At 39.1% G+C, this 6,221-nt stretch overlaps 1 non-coding gene across 1 annotated transcript; it reads left to right on the forward strand.

The window, feature by feature from the left end:
- Window positions 1-1,722: 1,722 nt before the first annotated feature.
- LOC134845330 (U1 spliceosomal RNA) lies at window positions 1,723-1,883 on the forward strand. Its single transcript, XR_010162745.1, has one exon. It is a non-coding gene; the product is annotated as a U1 spliceosomal RNA (small nuclear RNA).
- The last annotated feature ends 4,338 nt before the right edge of the window (window positions 1,884-6,221 follow it).

Raw genomic sequence — 6,221 nt, forward strand, 5'->3', positions numbered from 1 at the left:
TTCATTAAACATCTCTTGCCTTGCACCGATCCACAACAAAAACCTTTCTTAATCTGGTTCCTACTTCTTATTCCACTCAAATTGTAATTCTTAAAATAGGAAAACAGAAAATCAAATGATCAAATCTGATTGATTGAAAGTAAAAACAATCACAGTGTCTATTTTGGTCAAATCGTTCAATTTGAAAATGATTTGCTGTTGAGTTGTTTTGGTAGAATAAAAAAAAGACCTTCGATCTTTTTAACTGTTTTCCCCCTATTCCAAGGGGGCATTAGATTATGTTACAATGGGATCTACTCAACAATTGTGGGGGGGGGGGGGAGTAGAGAGCTCTATATTATTTCCTACTAGAAAGGTTACGACTGTACCTAAAGTAATCATCTTTAGTGCAGGCATAACCGATGCACTATTAGCCTCCTATAATACCAAGCTGTTATCCTATTTTTTTAAATAAATGTGTTTGTACAGTTTTATTGAGTACCTATCATGTACGTTAAAAATCAAAACTCTAACAAGTATCAATCGTTTCCCATTTTCTGTGAGCTTACCGAACGGATTTCTTCTATACATTTGATCAGATTTTTTATCTATTTTGATCAAGAGTAAGAAGGTGAAAGTCGACCAATTGAATATCACTGAATTAACGAATCAATGGTAGCTTGGTTTTCTACAGTTTGAAGTTCGAGTTTACTGCGACATTGAATCAATCATCAGCACACATGGCTTCTCATCTACTCAATAACCGCCGTACATATGGTATCGGCTAAAAAATTGCCACCCTGTGAACAAAAGCAGTAAATTAGCATTAGAGCATCCATGTAAAATTCTTGAAAGGAAGGGGGTGAAATTGTTTATTAGATCCAGCAATTGCGTCCTTTCTTGAAAGGGGTGGGGCTAATTGTTGAGTAGATCCCAGTATTTTCATACGCTTAACCGTTGGTTTAGTTGTGTATCGGAATGCCAATTGTTTCATAGGCTCCATAGGGAGGAGGTGTATTTGACAAACTACCGGCTTCTTCCTGTTACCAGGATGCAGTCAGTGGAAAAGCTGAGGGATACCCCCCCACTTGCGGATTTGTACAAGTATTCATTTTTCACATGGTCCGATTGTCATGAAAGATGACATGCAGACTAATTAGGCCAGACATATTTGGTCAACACATTTAACCCTGTAAAATTACTCGTTACACCATAAAATTGATACTGAAGCGAGTTTGGGGAAAAAGGAAGAGATAGAGCCAGGCTGAGCTACAATTAAGCTCCTGCTGTTAAGCTCCTTCTTAGATAAGCTAAATTTCTCGAGGTAGCAATCCAATTACTTTAACGATAGAATAATCTCTGTGCTTATCATTGAGCGGCCTGGACGCGATTCATTGGCTGCGGATCCTTCGTATATCATTGGTTCACTTGTCCATACGCAACAAACAATTGCACATGTGATTTAGTTTACATTACCATATTTGGTAGTATGACCAAATATGGTCTTAACATAGTCCTGGTCCTGTTTTGATCGAATCGAGTCTGAAAAGTTTGAGTTTGAATCCAAGTAATTTTTCTCTGAAATCGGCGTTGATACATGTCTGTTTATAAAAAAACATTAATTAGTGGGCGTATTGACAAGAGTATCGAAAACATCGACAAAATCCTGGATAATAAATTTCACCTTGGAATGAAATGCCAGCAACTCTTATACGATAGTGAGAATTTTTGCATAAGTACTTCATACTTACCTGGCGCCGACCGTCCTCCGATCAAGCAGAGAGGTGGTCCAGGGCGAGGCCTTTGCATTGCACTGCGCGGAGGTTGACCCCTGCGATTTCTCCAAGTGAGAAACTCGGACGCACAATTTATTAGTGTAGGGACTGCGTACGCGCTTTCCCTGATTAATATGAGCTTTCCTAATTTTAATTTAGCGGAACATCCTGCCTGGGAGCAGTGGTTGAAAATCTTCCGCAGTCTTCCTCAGATTTGAAGCACAACAGCTACTCATTAGCTACTCCGATCCGATTATTCAGATGTCATATTTGCCAACCATTGGAAGATGCAGCAAGATATAGGAGGAACACTCGAATATATGTTAGTGTAGTTACATAGTCAGGCATGCAAGCCCCCATTTTGGCACTGATGTCAGATTGCATCGAAAACTACTTCTCAAATGAATGAACCGCATATTCCTTTCTAATATTTCTTCCCTTAAGTTAGGAATATATTCCTTCAACCCACCACAAATGACTGAGCTCCTCCTTATTGCAAAAACTCTATACTGAGGCCGGGCCGCCGGTAGGCAAGGGAGGGGGTGTAGTGATTGAGTGGTCTTAAGGCGGGGTCAACAATGCGTGCCGATAACCGCCTGACGTTTTCAGAAACAGTTTTTGTCTGAAGACTGCAGCTTGCAAGACATAGAAGCCCACAATTCTGCGCATTAAGCATTCAGAATCAAACGACTAAAAACATGTCAATTAATTTTTTTTAAAACATTAGTTCGGGTCTTTTCTGTTGTTATCGGCCCAAAATTGCCAAATCGCCACATTGAGCGGGTTGTTAATAAAAAATTTTAAACTTTTTTTTACCTTTGATAGTTGTTAATAATTTCAATCGGTTGGAAAATTATGATGCAATTTTCAACTTTCAAAATAACAAAAGGATCAGTTTTGGGCCGTATAACAGAAAAGACCCATTAGCTCAAAGTAGGACCAACTCTAACAATTTTTGACAAAACTTGTACAATGAAATCCGTTTGCTCCCAAGTGAAAACTTTAATTACATGATTTGTGTATCATACAAAAATGTGACAAATCAAACTGATCTGACTGCGCCAGTTAGTTCTGATTTATATTTTATACAAGTTTGTTTTTCTACGCAGCATATGTTAGGAAGAAGTCAGCGGGCAAGAAGTTGAGAGAATAACCCAAAGTGAAAGTGGAGTAGTCGATGCTGTCCACGACAGGGATGTGCCAGTTCCCCTGTATAATGGAACACCTCCACACAATCTTGATCTGCTTGCCCTCGAAACTTAGAGGGTAGGCACACACTTCGTTCTCATAGAGCCATTCTAACTGCTCATTGATCTCTTCGAGTTCGGTTTCATTGGCCGCCGGCAGAAACCCGGCCATAATAGCGGCCGAAAATATCAGATCGGGACTTTGGTCTATTCTGTCAACTGAGTATCCAGATAGCCCTGGACCCGCCCCGGCTCCGAACACTTTTCCCGCAATCGGCACGCCCCACACAGTTGCATTGTGAGGAATGTTCAAAGAGTAGAATAGTTTGTCTGCTCTGAGCCAGGCCGGAAACATCTGGTTGGAGTAGAAATCGTTCAACTGGAAGCTTTTGGACATGAAATAGCAGAATTGGGGGATGAACCCGGACATGAAGGCGCCAGCTTGGTCTGTCAGAAGGTCAAATCCGTGATAGCTTTTATGAACGGGTTTCCTCCCATTTCCAACTGGTTCCCCGCCATTAGTTTCCCAGAAGGTCTCAAAATGCTGAGCAGATTTGGATTCGGGTGACGTGGAGGTTATATAAGCTATATACGCGTTAAGGTAGTACTCGTTGTATGGCTTAATATTCCCTCCCATCGTGCCAGTATCCGGATCAACTACTGAGAAAATTCTCGGTTTGGTTGCCGACTTAATGGCCGCCGACCAGTCAATGCTGTCTTTGAGGACATTCGCAAGCTGCAAGACCTCTCCTTGGAAGTAATTGCCGGCAAATAGAGCTCCGAGCACCAACTCGGCCGAGTCGATGGTCGAGAACTCTGAAATAACTTGCCAATTTCGGTTCGTAAAGTGGATCAAAAATCCCGCGTGGGTGTCTTTCGGCCAATCATCGACCATAGTTTGCAAGGTATGGATCACATCTGATTCGGCTTGTTCGAAGCTTGAGTGGCCATACTCGGCCATAATGGTCTTGATGATCAGACCCATTCCTGTTCCGGCACTGGAGTAGAAGTTGTTTGAGGGTCCGCAAGGAACCTGACTCTGTATGTAGATCTTGTCACAGTACACTCCTGTGAGAGGGTCTCGATACATGTCCCAAAGAATCAAAGAGTCGTTGAAAATAGATTCCTTGACGTTTTTGCAGAAAGCAACAGCGAACAACTGAAGAACTATCAGGAACCTCATTTCAACGTTTGTTCTTCTCAGATAAATGTTTAAAATCAAATTCGTTGATAAAGAAGCCAATTTTGAGATTAGTGGTTTGAAGAATATATTTTAATCAAAGTTGTTTGCTTTTACTTGTGACTATTTTTGTGACGCAGGTGAAAGTAATCAATTTGAAGCTTTGGAACTTGACGATCTAAGTTTCTGACAAGAATCTGTTCAAAAGAAGGTGGTTTCTTTTCAATTAGCATCAAAATTTTTGCGTTAACTGTTTTTTAATCTACAGCAACACCTCAAACAAAAACAGAAAATAAAATATTTTGATTATTTTTTTTTACGTCACATCAAAATCTGAACCAAAATGTCTCAAGAGTGCAAACGTTTTTGATCGAAAATTACAAAATGTTATGAAAAAAGTGGCCTGAATTGAGATATTATTGAAAAGCAGGGCAGTTTTTTGAGAAAACATTGAACTGTTATAGGCAGCTGAAGATTTAAAGGGGGGGAAGGACACTTAGGGATTCGAACCTCAACCAAAGTATCCCCCTTTGGTACTATTTCACAGCATCTTTTTTCGTTGACGAACCATTAATCTTTATTGTCTTAAGCTAAATATTTTTGTTGACCAGCCCTAAAATCTTGAGCGCTTATATAAACTAAAATTGAGGGACGAGCACACCAAAACAACGCATTTTTTGTCAAATCTTTCCAAATTTGCTCAAATACCTGTTTTTTTCAACTTTTTGGAGAATTCGGAAAATTATTTGGCAGAATTTAGAAAGCAGGTCAACAATGTTTTCGAAACTGCACCCTTGAGAAGTTATGGATGAAGAACACGCCCAATTTTTTGGCTATCGAGTTTCCATTCCCTTAAAGAGCCTATAAAACGAAGATTTTGTGCCTGGCTGAGAATTGATGATACTGAACGTCTCGGTCGACCTAAGAATTGTTGTAAATTCTTTTTGAAAGTAATAGAATTTTAATTACAATTCATACCAATCAATGTTTCCATTAGTTGAGTTATCAGAATCAGTAGAATTGAACTGATAATATTCGCTTCCTGGTTCATAAAAATTGGCTCCTTTCATATTGTAAACATCAAGTTCCAACTGTTGTAAAGTGGGAACAACAGGAGGACCGTTTGGGCAGTCATGGGGTCGAATCTCTCCGAAGAAAAAGGGAACTGGTGGACGCTCATCTTAATCCGCTACTGGTCTTGGGAAGCAATATCAAAGGACCAGCTGGTTAATAAGGTGCAGTAGCGGGTTTGTGGGGTGATGGGGGTGCCTCAGCGATTCAACCCCCCGATGACGTAAAGGGTTCCTTCTCTCTTTGGTACTTTTTCAAGACATCCATTTTTGGCAAACTGACCTTAATTTTTTCTAAAGGCATATTTGGCGCCAAAACCTGCTATTTTAGAGGGGGAGTGCGCATTAAAGAAACGGAGTTTTCTGACCAATTTTTCCAAAAAAGTGCCTAAAAACGTTTTTTCTGGCCTGTTTTTTTTTTGTTAAAAAAATATTTTACCTGCGAAGAAAATGGAGCCAAAACAGGGTCTTTCTAGTGATTTAGGAGATCTCGGAAAACTGAGTTGGCAATCCTGGAAAAAATTCGACAAGCGAAAAATGTACGAAATTTTTCAAGTGGTCAATTTTCTAAAGTTGGCTGTGCTTCAACCAGTTTTTGTTATATTTAATTGATGAATTCTCACGACGTTTTTTCTTGCACCCAAAACGTTTTTTTAAATATGAGATTTAATTAACTAAGAGTAGCCCGCACTGAAATGACAAACTTGCAATTGAATTGGATAAAAATTAATTTTTTACAGATAATAATTTATTTGAAAATAGATTTACGGTATCCCGATTTAAATATGTAAATCGAATGAGAATAGATTGATGAATTTTTATGATAGAGGAAAGTCTTTTTTTGCCTAAAAAATTATCAAATTAAATGGACATGTGCAAAGCGTTGAAATTCATCAAAATCTCAACAAAAAGATTTATTTAATTGTTTTGATTGGAAATTTGAGCGAATTTTTTTACTCAAGAAAAACCTCCATCAGAGCTTCAGAGAGCAAGAGTCACTCGAGGAGAATTATTTACCAAAACTCAAAAA

Source organism: Symsagittifera roscoffensis, chromosome 4 (assembly GCF_963678635.1).
Source record: "Symsagittifera roscoffensis chromosome 4, txSymRosc1.1, whole genome shotgun sequence".
NCBI lineage: Eukaryota > Metazoa > Xenacoelomorpha > Acoela > Convolutidae > Symsagittifera > Symsagittifera roscoffensis.